Source organism: Helianthus annuus, chromosome 14, assembly GCF_002127325.2.
Source record: "Helianthus annuus cultivar XRQ/B chromosome 14, HanXRQr2.0-SUNRISE, whole genome shotgun sequence".
Lineage (NCBI taxonomy): Eukaryota > Viridiplantae > Streptophyta > Magnoliopsida > Asterales > Asteraceae > Helianthus > Helianthus annuus.
Genome location: NC_035446.2, coordinates 49,387,924 through 49,411,425, shown reverse-complemented (window position 1 = coordinate 49,411,425; position 23,502 = coordinate 49,387,924).

Here is a 23,502-nt window from a genome sequence, read left to right as displayed (position 1 = left end):
TTTTACATCCAAAACGTTGCGATACTGTATGTATGCTTGTATTTTGTTGCATAACATAATTATCGAAGACGAAGGTCATGCAATTTGTGAGTATGACGAAAATGCGATGGAGGAGAATAATGTTCTGGTTAGCGAAGAACAACAAGATTTAAACAGGTTCTCGTTACATAACGATTTCACACATGCCAATCTTCAATCAGACTTGATCGAACACATTTGGAATGTCAGAGAAAACGAGTAGTTTTTTTTAATGTAGTATTGTGTATTTTTTTTTAATTGTAGGTTTTTTTAATGTAACTTTAGGTTTCATTTAATAAATGTAACATTTTTTATTTTTATTTACTTTAAATGTATTATTTTACTAAATAAAAAAAAAATAATAATAATAAAAGGAGGATGACTATCCTCCACACCCTTGGGTAGTCCTCAAAGAGATAGTCCTCTATCCATGCTGACGTGACGCCTAAGTGATAGATAGTCTCCAAAAGGACTACCCAAACAGTGGCGGATCCAGCCAGTTTTTTCACTGGGTTCCTTTTTCCAAATCATACAAGGTTTACATTACAAAAAAAAACGTTTTTTTTTTTTTCCAAATCATACAAGGTTTACACTACAAAAAAGCGTTTTTTTCCAAATCGACTAGGTTCCTAGGAATCCGGTAAACCCCTCTAAATCTTGCCCCTGTACCCAAACTACACCCCCATGATCTTAGAGCGTAGGCAGGTCTTTGGAAACCCACAGAACACAAAACTGTTGCAACTACTACAAGTGTGCGGCTCATATACAAACAAATAATACAAGCACATTAAAACCGAGTCAATATATTATTATTTATTATTTAAGTTTTAATAATAATATTAAAATTAAAAAAACAGCTATTAAACATTTATTTTGCTTACCCAAAAAAATACATTAACTCTTCAAACCTGAATTTCAATTTGTGTTTGTTGTTGAAAAGTATTATCATCATAAATTTACTATTCAAGTAATTATGAGGATTTAATTCGCTAAAGATCTTTGTATACGTGGAAAACGATTTCTGATTTTTTAGCATTAACTACGATATATATATACTTGGTGCATTGTTTCTTCAATAAATAGAAGTTATACTAGCTATATGTTATTATTTTTATGCTATGATGTGAAGAGGGACAACATGAAATAATTTGCCCTACATAAAAGACACGGAGGATTAATGTGCAACTTTCACAAACTCATGCACATTTACGTTATCATTTTTTATTGAAGTTGAAACTGAAACATTCCTTGTTTAGGATACACATTCAGTTTTTGAGGGTAATACAGAGGACATATCAGGAGACACAAAGATCATATAATGCTGTCAATACATGTTCAATAACTTGGAGAGATGCAACAGATTATACATGATTCATACTACCTTAGGATGCTTGGGTCCCTTTTGCTTGGTGCTTGTGTTTTCTTTGGGTATTATTTCCTTGATGAAAGTTGATATGTGGAAAACACAATTGTTTCTTGTTTTTTACAGAGATCAAAGTATAGATAACCAAGTTCAGATATTCGATTCATTAGAATTACACTTGTTTGTTGGTTTTTTTTACAGAGATCAAAGTATAAATAACCAAGTTCGGATATTTGATTGATTTGAATAAACATATGTTTATGTTCGTAATTTTAGTGTTATTGACATAATTTTAGTGGTATTGGATTAGTTTGCCGACTAAGTTAATCATATTAAATATTAAACGAGTTCGAAGATGCGGGAGTACATGCTCTTCTTAACATAAGAAGGTTTAGCGTTTTATCGGTTTTATTTTTCAATTAAATTATAAATACATGTTTGTTTGGATCAATTTTAGTTAATTGGGCTCACTAAGACTGTAACCATTGTTAACCTTCTCCCAACCTAGGATGTCCAAATAACTTAAAAAGAAAAAAGGAAAATTCACTTTTTCTCTACGATCCGGTTAACCAAGCAACCCAAGGTTACAAGAGGTTGTCCATGTTCTTTTTGACACTTGTCAAAAATTAGATTGGTTCATTTTTTTTATTTCTTAACTACTAGTTTCACCAATACTTTTGATTACTCAAATAATTTGTAATACTTAAAACATAATTAAAAGCTAAATACATTGTGTTTCTTAAAAAAATGTGCACATTACGATATAAATTTTATTAAAAGACAGTTTGTTCGAAAAAAGATATATTTTCTAGTACATATTTTATATTAGTTGTTAAACTTTTTAATTTTTATATTAAAAATAGAGTAAATTACTATTTCTAGTACATATTTTATATTAATTGTTAAAACTTTTTAATCTTTGTATACGTGGAAAACGATTTTTGAATTTTTAGCATTAACTACGATATATCTATCTATATTTTTCTGAATTTTTAGCATTAACTACGATATATCTATCTATATCTATAATACTATATAAAGCATTTCCCATGGACACATCGTAATTTCCATACAATATTTTAAGACGCCAGCCCAACAGCCACGCCATCTTTCCCTAATTTTTCATCTGGTCTCCCAAATGTGCCCCCAATTCAATGTCGCCACATGATTCGTTCGAAGAAAACCCGTATAGATTGAAGTAGGTAGTGAACGGTTGTAGCAATTATTAATGAAATCAAGGTTTGATGATTGAAATCAATTAGGTTTTATGAATGAAACTGAAGATTTAATAGCAAATTGAAGATTTAATGGCAAAATAAAGACATCGGTTGAATCTGCCCAGACGTTTCCATAGCCACAATCATTTAAGATGGAACCCATGATTGAATTCAGTGGTCATTTGCGACCTCAGTTGCCTATAATCAGGTTTGAATTTCCTTCTTACGATTATCTTGTTATTCTTTTTGCACCTGTGGAAGAACTTATACAAGCTATCATAATCCAGTAATTCAGCTTCCCTACTAATCCAGGTCTAAAAAGGTTATTGAACTTGGGTCAGGATACGGTTTAGTACTAATCCAGGTCTAAAAAGGTTATTGAACTTGGGTCAGGATACGGTTTAGCAGGATTGCCTATTGAAGTAGTCACAGAAGCATCAAAAGTGATTGGTAATCTCTACAACTTGTTAGTGCTGATTACAATATTACCTTCCATTTCCTTCCTTTGATTGATAGCGAAGTCAGTTTGTAAAATGTTTAGGAATTTAGGCATTTATGTTTGTCTATTAACATGGATTTGATTTGATTCGGTTTTTTTATATTTGTGTTGTGCAGTACCATGCGAAGAAGAAAAAGTGCTAAATGTGCAACCAACCGACGCTTGGGATATTCAACACTGCACATGAAATACGAAAGCGGATGGCTGCTGAAGGAAAATACACTACTAGAAAATAAGCCTAATGCAACTTTTTAGAAGCAACCTTTTTCAAATTAGTTGCATTTGACTCTAATGCAACTCCATTAAACATAAAAGGTTGCATTAGATCTTCTAATGCAACCTTCTTCATAAAAGGTTGCAAATTAATATTGAATTTGCAACCTTTTTACTTAAAGGTTGCGAATTTTACTAAAAATTGCAACCTTTCAAGAAAAAGGTTACAAATTTTATTAAAATTTGCAACTCACGTTTTAGAAGGTTGCATTATCAAAAGTTAAAATGGAACTCCTTTTATTAAATGTTGCAATGTTAGAAGTTAAATGCAACTAATATTTTAACAAAGGTGTAAGTTAACCAGTTACCTGATTATTCCTCAAACATATCACACTAATGTAGGTTAACCAGTCCTGATTATTCTTTTTTTAAAACTAGTTACCAAAAAGTAGTCTAGATCAGTTAATCACAATAACCAATCATCCAAAACAAATGGATCAAATTTCTTAATAGAATTAACTTCTTGAATATGTATCATATTTTGTTGAATATCACATGTATAAGCTAGATGGGAGAAAAAACACTCGCGCATTTGATGACTAAAACCTAAGAATACATCTTTCTTTGCACTTGAACTATAAGAAGAAGCAAACAAATCCCTGTCAAAATCAGCAAAATAAAAACGAATCATAAGCGGATGCAATAAGCAGCAAAAAATAAAATTTGTTATTCCTTGAACAAGTTTTAGATTGATCAAGATACATACCATACCACTAAATTAAGATAAAAAAGGACAAAAAGGGAAACGAAGAATCGAGTAGCTTGTAAAATTAGCATCATTGATAGATATCGAACAATATTAACCATAATTTTACTCTCGTACTGATCAATATCGACTATAGTTGACTTAGGTTGGCCCAAGTCGCCTGCTATTAACTGGTATTGACACCATTTGACCATCACTAACCCGCTTTAACTAACTAAGTCGACTCTTAATTATTATAGTGTCATTAGTTGACCAATATTGACCTTACTTCAATTCATTTGGTCACAATTAGCCCTAAATGACTTGATTTATCCTACTTGATCCATTGTGACTATAAACAACTAAAATGATAGCCATTGACCAGTATTGACCATAGTAGATCCTAATTGACCATCTTAAACTATGATTAACCATCGATAATAATGCTTGGTTAATATTGGTGTATTAAGAAGCATTATTGTTATACATGACGAGGCATAATGGGTCATACATATTTATGTATGACCACCATTAGTTTACGTCGGCTATAGTTGACTAATGTTAACCATGGCTAGTTTAACTAGACATATTGGGCAATACATGTGTCAATGTCTCACGTGTGTGTATATATGTATGTGGGTATGTATGTATGTATATGTATACATGTGTATTATGTATGGCCTTAATAAACCAACACTAGCTTCAAATAATCATCATGACTAATATTAAACATAATTGACGCTACTAGACCCGATTTTTTTTTTTTTTTTTTTTTTTTGTAAATTGCCCTAATTGCTCATCATTGGTCAATAAGGACACTAGTTGCCTCTAGATGGCCTATATTATTAATAATCGGCAAGTGGTGAAGGTTCAAGTCATGTGGTAGACAAAAATGTAGATTAGGAGTAGGTGGAAGGTGTGAGAGTTAGGCGTAAAGATTCACGCCCCCTAATGTCGCATTGTTTCATATGGTTCTTGTGTATAGTTCAACATAACCACCGTATCTATAATCTATAATACTATAAAAAGGAGAAGTGATGTACAAGATGGTAATTTTGCCACGCGTATCAATTTTAAAGCAACATGTACAACAAAGATAAAGCAGGCAAATTGAGACGATCTCCATATTTTTAAGACGCCTGAGGGGCAACACAGAGATTTCAACCCTACATTTATGTATCTGATCTTCACATTTAATTAAGTTATTGATGAATTTCACCACCGTTCATCCTTCTATCTACCTCTTAAACCCCTAAACAAGCAGTTGATCGGTCCATCATTTTTTATATGAACCTGCAATCGCTCTTTAGGTGAAGATTTATCATCCAAACGCACAAAAGATCTTCATCATCATCTTCTACTTCCAAATTCCGAAATCTTCCATCTAGGGTTCCGATTGAGACTTCCAGAGGTATGTTTTTGGATTTGTTTATGTTCGGTAATGATGATAATCGAATGAGACTAATCTATACCTGTGTTTTGAAGCTGTAATCGGTGTTTAAAGGGACGGATTGAAGCTGAAGGTGTTGTCATCAAGAAGCCGACCACGGTGCTGTAATCCATGCGTCCTCTGAGTTTCCCCACCTGTCAACACATCCCACCTTTTAAGAAGCCGGCCATGGAAATCAGCGGCAAACGTTTGCACCCGCATCTCCATCTTATTAGGTTTGAAGCTTATTCCTCTTTCTCCCTTTAATTTGGGTTTAATTTTAACTTCTTTTTATTTTGATCTCATTGTCAAGTAGAGCATACAAAAGCTATCGGTTTATGCTTTGTATGTTGAGACATCGTGTTTTTGTATAACCTAGAATCATTAATGCCGATTTATGCTTTTATAAAAGTTAAAGCTTTATAAAGTTGATAATACTATGTGTGTGATATTGGAATTTAGTGATTTGATGCTGCAGATAGTTCATATTTTGTTTAACAAGTTTGTTGCTTGCGAATTATTTTACTTTATATAATCAGTTATTGGTATTATAATAAACAGATAGTTACAGTTGTTACCATGGGGTTCGTCAAAGATGTTAAAACTCATATTGACGTTCAAGGTTTATCATAAAAATCGACTCATTAAGGTTTGAATGCTTTTACAAACAAAATTTTCAACAACAAATATTAAAAAGTATCTTACAATGCATTCAAACAATGGCTGTAAAATACTTTTTACAAACTTTTTACGGATCGTACGTATGACGTTAATTCTGGTAGTTATATACCAAATTCATCGGTTTGTTTTGGTGGAAATGGGTTAAACGGGTCGTCTGTTTTTCATTCAAATCATGGGCCCGAATATACGGGAAATTTATCTTTTCAATGGCGTAATTCGACGGATCGTAATGTTGTTCATAAACCGAATGCGAGGTTCGGTAGACGTCCTAAGAATAGAAAGGTTGAAGAAGTTAACGGGCCTCAGAACCCGAATGGTGGATTGTTGTTTAAAACCGACCCTAATTTGGTGGTACCGAATGGGAATGTGATCAACAACACGTCAACGCGATGGTACCCGCCAACCCTGGTTTTGGACGTTAGAAAGTTGTTAATCGATAAAGCCTGATTGGTGATTCGGTGTAAGTTAGAAGAAATGAAACTAGCTTCAAAGAATGGGAAAACGGTAAATAAAACGAGCACCCGGATTTCCCGATGTCGTGTCTTATCGTGTATGGGTATACACGATATGCCAGCCCTACTTCCGCGTCTTCCATTCTGATATCGTTGACCAAGTCAACATTTTTTCGCATCTTTTGGGCCGGAAAAAGGCAGGCAGAAGCGGGTGTGTTAAAGTATACCCGAAAAGTGGCGACGTTTGGGCCATTTATCGAAACTGCTCCGTTAACTGGAACCAAAAGACGCCAAAGGAAGTGATACATCAATAACTTGGTGTCTGTGTAACACCATTGGTGAAACTAGATGGTTACAAAACTATTCACCATGAAACAAGAAATATTGTAACTTGTAAGTTCGTATTTGATATTTGCGTTAGCTTATTTTCGTCTCTTATTAGCTTCATCATCTTATCAAAAATTTTGTGACATGTAAGAGCATTTAATCGTTAAATGACCATTGATTATACTAAGGTTGACTAAGTTTCACTTTCCAAGGCTTTTAGAATTTAGTAAAGTTTATGGCAAGAAATTATTGTTATTTTCTTTTTCATTGTTAACTTTATTTTTACCAGGTTTATGCAGTGGATGCCAGTGAGATAGCGTTGCAGGTATGTTTTGCAACTTCCATCAGTTTAGGAAAATGTTGTTCATGATATTTTCATCATATTTAATTTATTAATAAAAGAAGGGTAATCTTAAATTTAATGTTGTTTCATACAGGCTAATGAAGTTGTCAAGGCAAACAAACTTTCTGACAGAATTATTGTTTTACACGGACGTGTTGAGGTACTTTTCATAAACGCCATAAGTCGGTTTATATACTTAGATTATGATATTATTCTTCATGTTTTTAGTATCGAACTATCGATATCATGACATCGTATTGTCCCTTCATGCAGTGGGACTGGAATCGGGAGCCGGCTTCGAGCGAGGAGGTTTCGGAGCTGATGGGGTGCATCGGTTTGCTTTTTGGTTCGACTTTTGGATCTGGCGCTGATCTCTGGCACTGGGGGGGGGGCAGACTCGTCAAAGTGCTTTTCGGTCAAATCTGCGCGCAATCTTATAAGTGGGTCGGTCAAATCTGCGCGCAAGCTTATAATTTGCGCGCAAGCTTTTATTAAGAGACAGTGATTAAGGGTAGAGGAACTGAAAGTGTGGCTTGTGTGAATCTGTGTCTTAAAGACATATAATTAATTTTTTGTACAAATGTGCAGGTGGCATATGGCGGAGTTGCAATCCATCACACATCATGCGAGGCGGAAGCGAAAATTGACAAACTCGCAAGACATACCCTTCTACAAAATTGTTGGGCGGAATGGCTTTGAAAAACTTGATGTCCAAATTCTCGTATGTCATTCGATTTTAAAATATAGTAATTACTTACTGGTGAGCGCCCAAATTTTTACCCAATCGCCCAATGTTCTTGTAGTATTACTTGCCCTTTTGTATTGTACACATAGAGGTCGAAATTGCAATTCTATTTATGATTGGGTTGATTATGGTTGTCTTTTATCTCTTAACTGGTTAAATCTTTTATCTATATATACAACTTATATAAAATTTATGTTCCCACCCCGTCTTGTCGACTCCGCCGCAACGCGAGGGTTTCCCACTAGTACTATAAAAAGGAGAAGTGATGTACAAAAATGTAATTTTGCCATATGTACAAGTTTTGAATCAGTATGTACACACCCATCATAAATGGAGAATTTGATTCCCCATTATAAATGTATTACCATCATAAATGTATTGTCAACCCCTTCATAGTCTTCGACTGACTGATGCTCTCCTTCACCGCCTCACAATCAAGTCATGCATTGAATATCTCGTCTCTTCCTTCCCCTAACGGATCAAAACCCTAACAATTCATAAACTTCGTCTCATCGGCTCCTATTATTTCAGTTCTTTCCCCCAACAGAGAATGGGTTGAAGGTGATTGTAATTGTGACAGTGGAGGTGGTGGGTTGAAGGTGATTGATTGGAAATTCCCGGCTTCAAGCTTCAACTTTCAACGTTTAACAAGTTTCACCTGCCGTGCTGTGTGTGAAACCACCGTGATTGATTGATTGGAATATTCTACGATTCGACAGACGCCAAATCTTCTTGACGGTAAACTGCATTCTCAATTGATCGATTGTTTGTTCGTTTGTGTACTCATCAGTGCCAAACGCCCAAACTTAGTGCTTGATTGATGTAGCTTCTTCAGCTAGGAAGAACCCATCGGCACTTTCACGTCCGGTAAGTGTTTGATGAAATGTCTCAGTCAGTAAGTGTTTTAAAGGGCTCTTGTATCTGTCTTTTTAGTCACTTGTAAGAAGCATGTGTAAAAAAATTGTGAGAGAATGATTCAAGATGATCTCATTCATTGATAATGATATCCTTATATAATTACAGTATGATCTCCTAAATATGGACATAATGAATACAAATCAATTTACAAATCATTGCCAAATAATCAAAACACTAATAATGTCACAATATATGCTATTACACCCCCGCAGTCGAAGCGGGAGGTGGCCGAATGCTGAGACTAGACCGAAAATCATCAAAGAGAACTCTTGGAAGACCCTTTGTGAAGATGTCGGTGATCTGATAGCGAGTGGGGACGTGAAGAACTCGAACATGACCACACTGAACCTGCTCGCGAACAAAGAGAATGTCGAGCTCAATATGCTTCGTCCGTTGATGCTGGACAGGATTTCCAGAAAGATAAAGGGCACTCACATTATCACAGTAAACAAGAGTGGCCTGAGAAAGAGGACGATGTAATTCAAGAAGTAGATTACGGAGCCAACAAATTTCTGCGACTACATTGGCAACGCCTCTGTATTCCGCTTCTGCACTGGAGCGTGACATAGTGGACTGTCGTTTGGAGGACCAAGAGATTAAATTGTCACCCAAGTACACACAATATCCAGACGTAGAACGACGAGTGTCAGGGCATCCGGCCTAATCGGCATCTGTATAAGCAATTAATGAAAGTTTCAAGGTAGGGCCGAGATGTAAGCCGTAGTCCGTGGTTCCCTGAAGATATCGAATAATGCGCTTGAGAGCATTCCAATGATCAATAGTCAGCGAGTGCATGTGCATGCAAACTTGTTGAACTGAGTAAGTTATATCAGGCCGTGTGAACGTGAGATATTGCAATGCGCCAGCTAAACTTCGAAAGGTCGTGGGATCTTCGAAAAGAGGACTAGAAGTGCTGCTAAGTTTGGACTGAGTATCAACAGGGGTGGCCGCGGGTTTGCTGTCACACCCCAACCGATGGCGGAATCATCGGGGCATGGCACTGAGCGAAACAGATTGTCCAGAAGTTTCCATAACAATTATCATCACTATTCAGTTTAAATGACACGTCCCATACCGTGTCCCAAATAACAAATAAATTATTACAGATAACAACTAGTCAAGTATTCTGTTTCGACAACTCAGATTTAAAATAAAACATATAAATATTGTTCAAATGCTCCTAAAGACCCAGCCTGACAAGATCTACAGACAACTATGCTCTAGTTGCTTTTTCCTGACAGACAACTATTTGTTGGGGGCCTCTAGAGCTTTATTCTAGCCTCGCTTTCCTAGCAAGCAAACATCTTAAACATCTGTCACATACGTTAAAATAAAGTCAATACATATAATGTAAAGGTGAACATACAAGTTCGATAATAGCATATAGAGTTAGAAATATTTTACGCATAACCAGCACGTACACAAAGGAAAACGAAGCATGTTAATTATCGACATGGACCTATCGATACCAATGACTGCGGGTTGACCGTCCGAGACGGTTCGCAATACATGATTACCACCGTAATCCATGCAAGTAATTGTCCTTAACAACCCCCGTGTGAACGGGTGCTGAGTCCAAACTATAGTACTACGTCGTTAAGGCAGGTAGACAACATTCCACGTGTAAACACAATCAACAAGCATTCATTTAGTCACGTAATACATGCGAATCGGTTAGCGTTCAAATAATTGAGTAGTGTGTTCGATAGTGTTTTGATATAAGTAACGTATGTAACACCCAAAAGTGCTAAAAGCAAAAAGGGATCGAGTATACTCACAGCGATTGATTGATGGATTGAAGGGAGCGCTTGAGAGTAGGGTTAGCCTGAACAGTTCGATAGCATAACGGTGAATAACGTTCTATGTGTTACAGGTTAACAAGTGATGAAAAGGGGTCGAACAGCCTGGTCGATCGAACAGTAGGTTCGATCGAACGGGTTGTTCGTTCGGCTGGACAGTTCGTTCGGACAGTCCGTTCGATCGGCCGGTAGGCTCGATCGGCTGGACTGTTCGAGTGGATTGTTTCTTCCTTTGAGTAGGATGTGTTTGCATATGATGGTTTGAACTTTTGAAGTTTTCGTTGTAGTATTTGAGAACACGGAAGTGTTCTTACCCTTCAGGTCGATCGATCGAACGGTCTGTTCGATCGGCCGGCTTAACCGATCGGTTAGGAACTTCAGTAATAGTCCTCAGCAGGATGTCACTCAATCGAACAGCATACTCGATCGAACAGCATGTTCGATCGGGTGGCATTCCTATACAACAAATGAATTGAAAATCGACTAAGTATTGAAGCATAGTATCTCATGATTCGAGGAGTAATGTTGACAAACGGCTGTTTGATCGAACATCATCTTGTTCAATACTATACTTCATGAAATTGTCAAAGTGTGGGACCATATGCTAGCCGATCGGCTGGCCTAGTTGATCGGCGGGCGTGTCCGATCAGTTGGGCTGTTCGTTCGAACAGCCTAACCGTTCGGCCAGCATCCTGACCTGGTCGGCCTGTTCGTCTAACACTTGGCTGTTTTGATTATTTGACGTTTTATTGAGGTAGTTTGACAACGAGCTTAACCGGGGAACCTTCGTCCTTACTTGTTTCTCCTGCTCGGACAGGAATCACGCAAGTCCGGCCGGTGAACGGTTCGGGATGGCAGTTTAACGTTTAACCCGAAGTCAGTGAACCTCGTAGATAGAATCCGAATCTTGAACCACTCATCCACTGGAATGTTTTGGTGAGTTGACTCAAGCTCCGTTTCTACCGGTTTGGAATGCATTGAGTGTAAAAGAGTTGAAAGAAAGTTGGAATTCCTTCTTTCAATCCTTCACATCATGTAAATATTTAGATCTTTGGTAGATCTTAGCTTGTTTATGTGGAAATCTGTTAGATCCGAGCTATTCATGGTGGATTGAAGCCAAAACATGATGTTCTTGAAGAACACCATGATGACATCATCCAAGAATGCTTAGATCTTGGTGATTTCATGGTTAGAAATCAAGATTTGAAAGATAGAAAGGTGTAGGAGCATGTTTTGATCAAGAAAGTACAAGATTTAGGATGAAAACTTACCGGAATCGGAAGAAATCTGAGAAAAGGTGAGGAGCACGAGCTGGTCGGTCAGAGAGTTTCCAAAAGTGGAAAGAATGACAATGACAACCCTATTTATAGGCTCCAAAAGAGGAAAGGGCTGGCCGATCGGCCAGGCATCCCGATCGGACAGCCTACTCGATCGGACAGTCTGTCCGATCGGCTGGGCTGTTTGATCGGCTGACAGCCTGATCGATCAACAGCCTGGTTCGAGTGTTCGGTGAGACGATTTTCGATGCTTCGATTTCGATTGAAGACGATACGAGTACCATAGAGTTTCCTATTCAAATTACTTTCAGTCCCAACTACTATATCTAACATAGAATCATCTATATCTCACCCTATCCCTACGTTACCATTCGTCGTAATTCGATTTCGATTGCCTTCGATTTGAGATTCGAGTTTCGATTTGAGTTTTGATTGATTTGATTGAATACCACACAAAACATAAAATAAGCACGCACAGGTAACACGTAAGGCACACACACAAGTAATATAACACCAAATTCGCATAGTTCGAGATTTGAGTTTGATTGATGATTTGATTAGCCTGATTATTGATTGATTAACTTTATCGCATTGTTACTTCCTACTATTCACAGTCGTAAGTCGGTTTGCGTCGATCAGACATTCGATTACTTCAATTCTTTCTTTATTACAACACTTACTCCACATAATACAAATAAAACATAAAATAGACTAATTATAGTCAAAGAAAGTCAAAGTTGACTTGGACTTTGACTTTGACTTTGACTTTGACATTCGAAAACACGGGGTGTTACAGCAGCACCCGTTCACACGGGGGTTGTTAAGGACAATTACTTGCATGGATTACGGTGGTAATCATGTATTGCGAACCGTCTCGGACGGTCAACCCGCAGTCATTGGTATCGATAGGTCCATGTCGATAATTAACATGTTTCGTTTTCCTCTGTGTACGTGCTGGTTATGTGTAAACTATTTCGAACTCTATATGCTATTATCAAACTTGTATGCTCACCTTTACATTATATGTATTGACTTTATTTTAACGTATGTGACAGGTGTTTAAGATGTTTGCTTGCTAGGAAAGCGAGGCTAGAATAAAGCTCTAGAGGCCCCCAACAAATAGTTGCCTGTCAGGAAAAAGCAGCTAGAGCATAGTTTTCTGTAGATCTTGTCAGGCTGGGTCTTTAGGAGCATTTGAACAATATTTATATGTTTTATTTTAAATCTGAGTTGTCGGAACAGAATATTTGACTAGTTGTTATCTGTAATAATTTGTTTGTTATTTCGGACACGGTATGGGACGTGTCATTTAAACTGAATAGTGATGATAATTGTTATGGAAACTTCTGGACAATCTGTTTCGCTCAGTGCCATGCCCCGATGATTCCGCCATCGGTTGGGGTGTGACAGATTGGTATCAGAGCCATAACTATAGGGAATTAGGCAAGACGCGACCTAGTCCGGGTTTAGGTGCTATATCCTGCTAATCTTCGCTATCACTGCACTTGAATTTTCAAATAAAGTCAAGCGATCTAGTCGAGATTAGGTGTGAAAGCCGCAAACTCTCGACTAAATTGTTTAAACAATGCTGATTTTATCCATTTATCAATGATTTCCCTCATTATTTTCGATAACAAACGAGGAGAATTATACCAAATCAGGAGTGAAATCCATATTTTGATGAATAATCCCCTCAAATTTTACTAAAAACAAGGAAGAAATTGCTAAGCCAGGGGTGAAACCCGAACCTTGGCAACTTATTCCAACTTTTACTCATCTCACCAAAGCCTCGACGGACTCCAACGATCTGAACTCACGAGTATGACCTAAGGAATATGTGCTGAATGCCCAAGAATCGAGGCAGAAACGCGATCCCGAAAGTCGAAAAGTGACGACAAGTCTATTGTGAATAGTCGAATCGCTTTGGGTAGTCAATGTCTAGTAGCCGCAGACAATCCATTTCCTCGATTTTATGTGTTTCGATTCTGAGCCCGCAACTGCCAACTCTGATGATTCGTTGATTTTACGTGTTTTATGTGTATTTACCTGTTTATGTGTTTAATTTTGATGTTCGCCCGATTTTTTTGCTATCACTTCGATCAACACACACGACTCGCATTGCTATCTTATCTCAAAATGCTAACAAGTCACTGCAATTCTAGACAATACTATGATACGATACACGCTATACTATACTCGATATGCTATACGATTATGCGATACTATTCGATATACTATACGAGATCGCTATATACGAACGACACGCGAGCTTGGAATGATAGGTTTCTGTATTCTGACTGCATCTGTGATTAAATGCCTATGTGCTTATGTGCTTCTGTGCTTAGGTGTTTCTTTGCTCTACGTGCCTATGTGCTTCTGTGATTACGTGAATATGTGGTTATGTGCCTACGTGTTTATGTGATGCGTGATTCGACGTGTTTCTAAGCTTTAGTAAATAGTAGACGTGTGAGGTGAGATTCGATTTGTTGTGTCTGAGACATACGACGATGTCTGTTGCAGACCATGTCGTCATCTGGACACCGAACCCCACTTACTCGCCAAGAGAAGAGAGACAGGCATCTCACTACTATCATTGCCAAGAGCGTGGCAAAAGCTGTGAGCGATGTCTTTGAAAACGCCAGCAAATCGTCTGAGGAGTCGCGAATCGATGCTCCTAAGGATGCCAACAAGACTGGTTTCAGCTTCAAACAGTTTAAAGCATGCGGACCCAAAGAATTCACCGGAGAAGATGGCCCTACCGCCATGTTTCAATGGTTCGATTCAGTTGAAGTCACTCTGCGCCAAAGCGGCTGTCCTGAAAATCTCTGCACCCTCAATGCTACAGGCGTTTTCCAGTCCCGAGCTCTAGACTGGTGGACGACCGAATGAAACAAGCGCGGAAATGATGCAGCTTATGAGCTGACTTGGGAGGAGTTAAAGGCCATTATGATGGACGAATTTTGCCCTCCCCATGAACGCCAAAAGCTGGAGGACGATTTTTGGAACATCAAGCAGAAGGATGGAGACAACGCTGCTTTAACTGCTCGTTTCAAGCAGCTTAGCATCATTTGTCCCGATCAAGTCAAGACGTCAGACATGGCCATCAAGAAGTATATTCGAGCTCTACCCGATTGTGTTGCCGATTTCGTTCATGCTGCCAAGCCATCATCGATTGAAGAAACCTACCTGCTTGCCGCTGAGATCAATGACAAGTGGGTAAAGTCTGGTTTTTGGGATAAGTATACCAAGTCTCTGCACCAAGCCACCGCCACATCGACCATCGACACCACCACTGCACAACCGTCCAAGTCATCAAGAAGAAAGAAGAAGCACAACAACAACAACAACTCCAACAACAAGAGCTGTGCTGTGGCAACGACTGCTGCTCCTCTGCAAGCCGTACCGGCTCAGCAGCAGTCTCACCACCGACAAGCTCCAGTGATCAATGCGCCGCCAGCTAAGCGCGCTTACACAGGTCCCCACCCGCTCGGCCCGACATGCTCATACCATCACCCGGTGGGAATCTCCTGTCGTTTCTGCGCCCACTGCAACCTCTATGGGCATTTCACGGCGAATTGTCGCCATGGTCCCCGTCGAGCCCCAGTTCAAGCCGCCGCTCATCAAGCTATACTTCCAGCCCCTCAAGGCCAACCTGCAGCTCAAGCACCCGCGGTCAATGCTCGAGTCTGCTTTGCATGTGGTGATCCTAACCACTTTGCAAACATGTGCCCAAACAGGGTTGTGAAACAAGAACCCCAGCAGCAGCAGCAGCAGCAACAGCCTCAGCAGCAACAACAAGCAGCCCGTGCTAGAACCTTTAACATCAATGCCCGTCAAGCCCAGGCTGACAACAACGTAGTTAATGGTAAGTTCCTTGTGAATGGTATTTATGCATCATGTTTGTTTGATACTGGAGCCGATAATTGCTTTGTGTCATTTGAATTCGAGAAGCTCCTTAGTCATAAGCGTTCTTATCTCCCCTCGTCATTCGAAGTCGAAGTTGCTACTGGAAGAACCGTCGCTGTTAACTCTGTTCTTCGTCATTGTACCCTCGAGCTCAACAATCACATCTTCCCAATCGATCTTATTCCGATGCAACTCGGAAGTTTTGACGTCATAGTAGGCATGGACTTTCTTCGCGAAAACCATGCTGAAGTTGTGTGTTTCGAAAAGATGATTCGATTCTCGCTCGTGAATGGTGATCTATTATGTGTGTACGGTGAAACACTTCAAAAGGCCTCAAACTCATGTCATGCACCCAAGCTAGCAAGTATCTCCGCAAGGAATACAACGCTTTCTTGGCCAACATTGTAGTAGCGGAGAAGGAAAAGAAAAAGAAGGTTTAAGTCAAAGACGTCCCAATGGTTCGTGAATTTCCTCAGGTATTCCCTGATGATCTTCCCGGACTACCTCCAATTCGTGATATCGACTTTCGTATCGACCTTATTCCTGGAGCTAACCCTGTTGCTAAAGCCCCTTATCGACTCGCGCCATCCGAAATGAGGGAACTCTCGAACCAACTCCAGGAGTTACTTGAAAAAGGCTTCATCCGCCCGAGCACCTCTCCTTGGGGCGCGCCAGTCCTCTTCGTCAAAAAGAAGGATGGGTCGTTCAGGATGTGCATCGACTATCGGGAATTGAATAAGCTGACGATCAAGAACCGTTACCCTTTGCCTCGAATCGATGACTTATTTGATCAGCTGCAAGGTGCCAAGTGTTTCTCGAAGATCGATCTACGTTCAGGTTATCATCAATTGCGTATACAAGAGGAAGATATACTCAAAACAGCCTTTCGCACTCGATACGACCATTATGAATTCGTTGTTATGCCTTTTGGTCTAACCAACGCACCCGCGGTTTTTATGGATCTGATGAATCGCGTGTGTAAGCCTTATCTTGACCGTTTCGTCATCGTGTTCATCGACGATGTCTTGATTTATTCCAAATCGAAAGCCGAACACGCGCAACATCTATGTTTGGTTCTCGAGTTACTCCAGGGGAACCAACTCTACGCCAAGTTCTCCAAGTGCGAATTCTGGTTAGAGGAGGTTCAGTTTCTGGGTCACATCGTGAATAGTCAGGGTATTCATGTCGATCCCGCAAAGATTGAAGCAGTCAAAAGCTGGATTACGCCAAAGAACCTGTCTGAAGTCCGATCATTTCTTGGATTAGCGGGTTATTATCGACGATTTATTGAGGGATTCTCCAAAATCGCTGTGCCGCTTACTGCTCTTAGCCATAAAGACAGGTCTTTTGTTTGGGGAACTGAACAAGAGTCTGCTTTTCAAACCCTTAAGCGCAAACTCTGCAATTGTCACACCCTGCTAGTTGCGGAAGCGTGTTGCGTGTGACGTAAGAAAGGTAATCATTGCATCCAATCATGTATCACCGGCTCAAGACTTGTTTCCTGAAATACATGTAGTTTTAAAAAGTCAACAAAAGTTGAGCGAGTTCATGCGTTTTGTATGAGTTCCAATAAACTTGTAAACATTTGAGAGATTCCTTTGAAAACAAGTATGTAAAGCGTCTATGAATAGATCAATTAATGTTTTGCAAGGACATTAATATATGTGAAAACATAGGGAGTACCCAACCCAAGTGGGCTATTATTAGTGTCGAATCCCCTCGACTGTGTCGAATCCCCCCGACTGTGTCGAATCACCTAGACTGTGTCAAATCACCTTGACTGTGTCAAATCCCCTTGACCGTTGTCGAATCACCTCGACTGGGACACAAAAGCGCTCTAAGTAGTCATAAATGGACCATGAGTGGGGCTCGGCCGTACCCGTTAGATCTAACCTTTGTCCATGTTTCTTATGAGAGTTATTGGCATTTCAGTTTCAGCCTATGCTCACATGATCTAATAGTTCATTTCATAGCCAAATCATACCATTGAAACATATGTAACATGTATTTCACCCCCGAGAGTTATAAATTCGAAAACAGTTAAGAGAAAAGGGGGACATGAACTCACAAGTTTGCGTTCCGTGTACTATGATACCGAAGTGAGCGTCCGTATGTGTCAATAACCTACATGTGTACTAATCTCGTTAGACACTAGGTCTTTCGGACCTCGTACAAGTTGTTCATCTTGAATTCTTTATTATGTTCTCATTTGTTATCTTTGGAACAACTTTGTATTTTAGAGCGTTGATAGTTTACTCGCTCGATTGTTATGTATATACATATATTCTATACATATTGAATTCATAAGCGTATTCATGTATTCTATGTGTATTGACTTATGTGTGATCGGCTTTGTTCTTCACACGTTCTCGTGCAGTGCACGCATGTCACTGAGCCTTTGCTCATGTCATTGGGCCGAGCCCATGTCATCTATGTTATTGGGCCTAACCCATGTTTTATTGTTATTGGGCCGAGCCCATGTATTAAGGAATTTGGGCCTATCCCATTACTAGCTTTGATACGCCCAATTCTAACTTTATGAGTCCATTAACATGATCTTTCAATTTTTTACCAAAATGTTACCAAGTAGTAACCTTTAAATAAGTTCATTTTCCTATGAAAAATACTTGGTAATTTGTTTAGTTTTCGACTTTCCGGATTCTTGTTTTCGATCGTTTAGATATGTGCTCGATTTAATGTCTAAAATATGTTATTTTAGACTCGACTTTGTAGTAATTTGTTCACGATGTCGATATGCCCAATTTGTCGTCATCAAGTGTTATGTATTTCCGTTTCGACCATTCTATTTAATTGTCCGATTTTACTAGCATTTCTTGGACCATGTAGGAACATGTATGTATACTTATTTTGATCACCCTATAGGAATCTAATACATACACATATATAGCACACATCACATGCACTTAGCAAGTTTCCAAAAATATATAATTTTTCTTACCAAAAATTATATTTACACATTGTTATATTTTTACCCATTTATTTTTGTAAAAATATAAGTTTGAGTTCATAAGAACTCTTGAATAGTTAAGGCTTAACTATTCTCATCAAGACTTCCACAATGACGTTTTAGACCACTAATCGCGTTTAACATTGTTAATCACCCTTTAACCCCCTCTTTAACCGTGATTATATTTTTAGAAAAATTCGCCATAGTTTCCCCTAAAACTATGACGTTTTCCCACGTTATAAAAACGCGTTTAAATCACCAATCAATTTCCAAATCATCCTTAATTCATCGAACTTACACTTTTCATTATCTAACCTCAACACTTCATGAGCTTGTATATATATATATACACTTTTCCATGTAGCAAAAATTTTGACTTTTTAATATGAACTTTTATAACAATTATTTTGTATAACTCATCCTAAAAAAACAAGTTCACTAATCTTCTAAAATTAGGTTTTAAGTTCATTTAAACCCTTATTTTTCCAAGTATTCCAAAAATTATATACATGGCTCATGAACATGAAGATGATGATCTTTTATGATTTAAACATATCCATGTTTAAATCATATTTTTAAGTTCAACATAACCATATTATCATGCTTATAAATTACTACAACATATAAGCATTAAGATCATCATAATATCATTTTTCATACAACTAGTCTTAACATAATCAACATAAATAACAAGATTACACTAACTAGTTGCACTAATCTACACAAATTAACACATAATATGGTTATATTTAGTGTTTATTAGCTTTGAGATTAGGGTTTTTGGTATGATTTTTATTAATCTTTGAGATGATCAACTTGTACATCAATAATCTATACATAATAATAAACTTAAATAAGGTGTTTAGGAGTCTTACAACTTTGCACAAGCCAAATAAGAATATTAAAAAGAAGATAAGCTCCAAAGAAAGTCCCTAGTGCTCCTCCTTGCTTGCAACTTTTTAGATCATCCTTAAAATGGCTTAGAAGTGCTTGATTTAGGTTTGATATAAAATGAAAATTGGAGGTTGGTGCTGGGCTCTTGGAGCCGTGAATGAGAGTGAGACTAGGAGGTTTGAGTTTGATTTTTGGGTAAATGATAAATGATGGAAAAATATGGAGTAGGATATGGTCTCATAAGCATACTTCTTATAAGTCAATACCAACTTCAATAACCATACTCCATCCATCATAATTTTCATTCAAGCAAGCAAGTGGTGTCCATAGGGGACCCACTTGAACCGTCAAAGGCAAGGGTGAAAGGTTATGTGTATTTTTTTTTAATAAACTTAATAGACATGTGATAATATTTGTTAATTTGCTAGATATTTTAGCTATTAGTTTAATTAGGGTAATTAGGGTTTAATGGTAGTTTAGGATTTTAAATAAAGCACAACTAGTCTATTAGTTTAGTGGGTATTGATTTTGGATGGTATGAATGCCACTAGTTCGCTCGTCGGATCGATACCGGGTGATATATGGAAGGTATAATGTAATACCGGGAGTTATGGTTTTAATTTACCATCGATGCTATGGCGTTTATTTGAGATGCTTACGACGCCAAAATATGGTTAACTAGTTCGCTAGACTAGTGTAAGTTGTATTTTGATACCTTAAATGCTTTCTGTTTAGGCATCGGCTAGTTAACGGCACTTTCATTTCGTACCGACGAAACTTTGCCGCAAGTTGTTATCTCACCATCAAGCGAGGCATGAAGTGATTCCGAGTCCCAAAATAGGCTTAACTAGTTCACTAGCTTCTTCCTTTGGTTGTTTTGTGGCGAAAATACTACTTACTAATTTTTCGGGTCGATAACGGACTAGTTAAGTGTATAGCGATATAATACCGGAAGCTTGTTATTTTGGACACTACAATGATATTCTTAAAATGTTTTAGTGTGTTATTCATCAAGTGACATAATTCCGAAGTCCCGTAAATACTTTGTTATAGGTTTGGACAAGTTAAAAGTGCTATATTTTTAGCCGAAATAGACATTTTTGAGATTAGGGCGTTACACCGGAAAGTCTTGTTTCTTTGCAAGATGTGTTTTCATAATAATGTTTTCTTATATAAATGGACTCAGTTATGTTATCCGAGTGTCGTTTTTCAGTGTTTCGGTCTGATTTCACAGTTTGCTGGCATAAATAGTGTAACCGTGAATAGTGCATGTGGCACTTTCTACCAACAATTTTTAGGACATTGTTTGATTGGTTTTGCAATACGATGAAAACCAACATATGTTTTAGCATTGTTTTCCTGTCCTAACACTGTTATCTGTTTTACGACACAGTTACGTAATTAAATTACGCTAAATGCATGAGATTATGTAAATAAAATAATGATTAGTTTGTACGAAATTATTGGTTATTTGCCAGTTGTCACATTCTCCCCCTGTTAAAAAGAATTTCGTCCCGAAATTCAAGTTGAGCCATCCTTTGCAGGAGTCTTCTGAACAAGTGGGGATAATTTGCCTTGATCTGATCTTCACGTTCCCAGGTATACTCGGGTCCGTGACATGAGTTACAGCGGACCTTGGCTAGTTTGATACGACTTCTCCTTGTCTTGTGGACTTTCTAGTCCTACCTCAACGGGTTCTTCGGTAAACTGGAGTATGTCGTCTACATGAATTTCATCCGCTGGGATGACGACTGTCTCTTCGGTCGGGCTTTTCCTGAGATTCGACACATGAAATGTGTCATGTACATTACTGAGTTCTTCTGGCAGTTTTAACTTGTACGCGACGGTACCGATCTTTTCCAGAATTTCAAATGGCCCAATGTATCTCGGGTTTACTTTTTAGAATTTCCTGAATCTAGCTACGCCTTTCCAAGGGGAGGCTTTCAGGATAATGGTTTGCATCTTCTGTCCGCGTAGCTCTTTTGTTTATCACGAGCCGCCTTAATACGATCTCGTATCTTTGATATCTTATCAATAGTCTCTTGGACTAGTTCAGGGCCAATGAGTTGTCTGTCTCCGACTTCCACCCAACACAGCGGTGATCGGCACTTCCGTCTGTATAGTGCTTCGTATGGGGCGGCTTTGATGCTTGTGTGATAACTGTTATTATAGGAAAACTCCACCAGCGATAAATGAGTATCCCAGTTTCCGCCCAAATCCATCACACATGCGCGAAGCATGTCCTCCAACGTTTGGATGGTTCGTTCGCTTTGTCCATCGGTTTATGGATGAAATGATGTGCTTAGATCCAAACGAGACCCAAGCGATTCCTGAAATGATTGCCATATTCTTGACACAAAGCGACCATCATGATCTGAGATTATTGAAATAGGTACTCCTTGACGTGCTATTATTTCTTTGAGATAAAGCTCAGCTAACTTCTCTGTACTGTCTTTCTCGCGAATTGGCAAGAAGTGAGCTGACTTGGTTAATCGATCGACGATAAACCAAATCATGTCATGACCTCTAGAGGTCCATGGGAGTCCTGTAAAGAAATCCATTGATATATGTTCCCATTTCCAAACGGGAATCTCGGGTTGTTGTAATAGTCCAGATGGCTTTTGATACTCGGCCTTGACCTTTGCACAAGTTAGGCATTTCCTAACGTAGGTCGCAATACCTCCTTTGAGATTATCCTGGTACATCTTATCAGATCCGGGATGTGTTGAATATTTTGACTTATGTGCTTCATCCAACACTAAGTCTCGCAATCCGCCAAAGTAAGGAATCCAGATTCTTCCCATAAAGTACCTGGTGCCATCTTTGATCTCTTCCAGTTGTTTCTCTAATCCTCGCAAGGATTCTGCTTGAATGTTCTCCGGCTTTAGAGCTTCTAGTTGTGCATCGTGCACACGAGTAGTGAAGTTCATCTGAATGGTTAACTCTAAAGCTCGTACTCGTAAAGTTTTGACTCGCTCTTTCCGGCTCAAAGCATCCGCCACAACATTTGCTTTGCCCGGATGGTACTTGATTTCACAGTCATAGTCATTCAACAATTCTACCCATCGCCGCTGGCGCATGTTTAATTCTTTTTGATTGAATATATGTTGAAGACTTTTATGGTCTGTGAATATGGTACACTTAGTACCATAAAGATAATGGCGCCAAATCTTTAAAGAAAATACAACTGCGCCTAATTCCAGGTCATGAGTGGTATAGTTCTTTTCATGAACTCTTAACTGTCGCGACACGTACGCGATGACTTTTTCACGTTGCATTAACAAGCAGCCCAAGCCTTGACGCGTTGCATCACAGTACACCACGAAGTCATCGGTACCGTCAGGGAGTGATAAGACTGGCGCTTGGCATAGTTTATCTTTAAGTAATTGGAATGCCGTTTCTTGTTTTTCACCCCAATCGAACTTTCTATCCTTTTGAGTGAGCGAGGTTAGCGGTTGAGCAATTTTAGAGAAATTCTCAATGAATCTACGATAGTATCCCACTAAGCCTAGAAATTGTCTTACTTCCGTTGGGGTCTTGGGAGCGTTTCAGTTCTTTATGACTTCTATCTTAGCTGGGTCCACATGTATTCCATTCTCATTCACAATGTGACCGAGAAATTGGACCTCGTGAATCCAAAATTCGCATTTTGAGAATCTGGCATACAATTGTTCTTTCTTAAGTAGCTCCAGAATAGTTCTCAAGTGT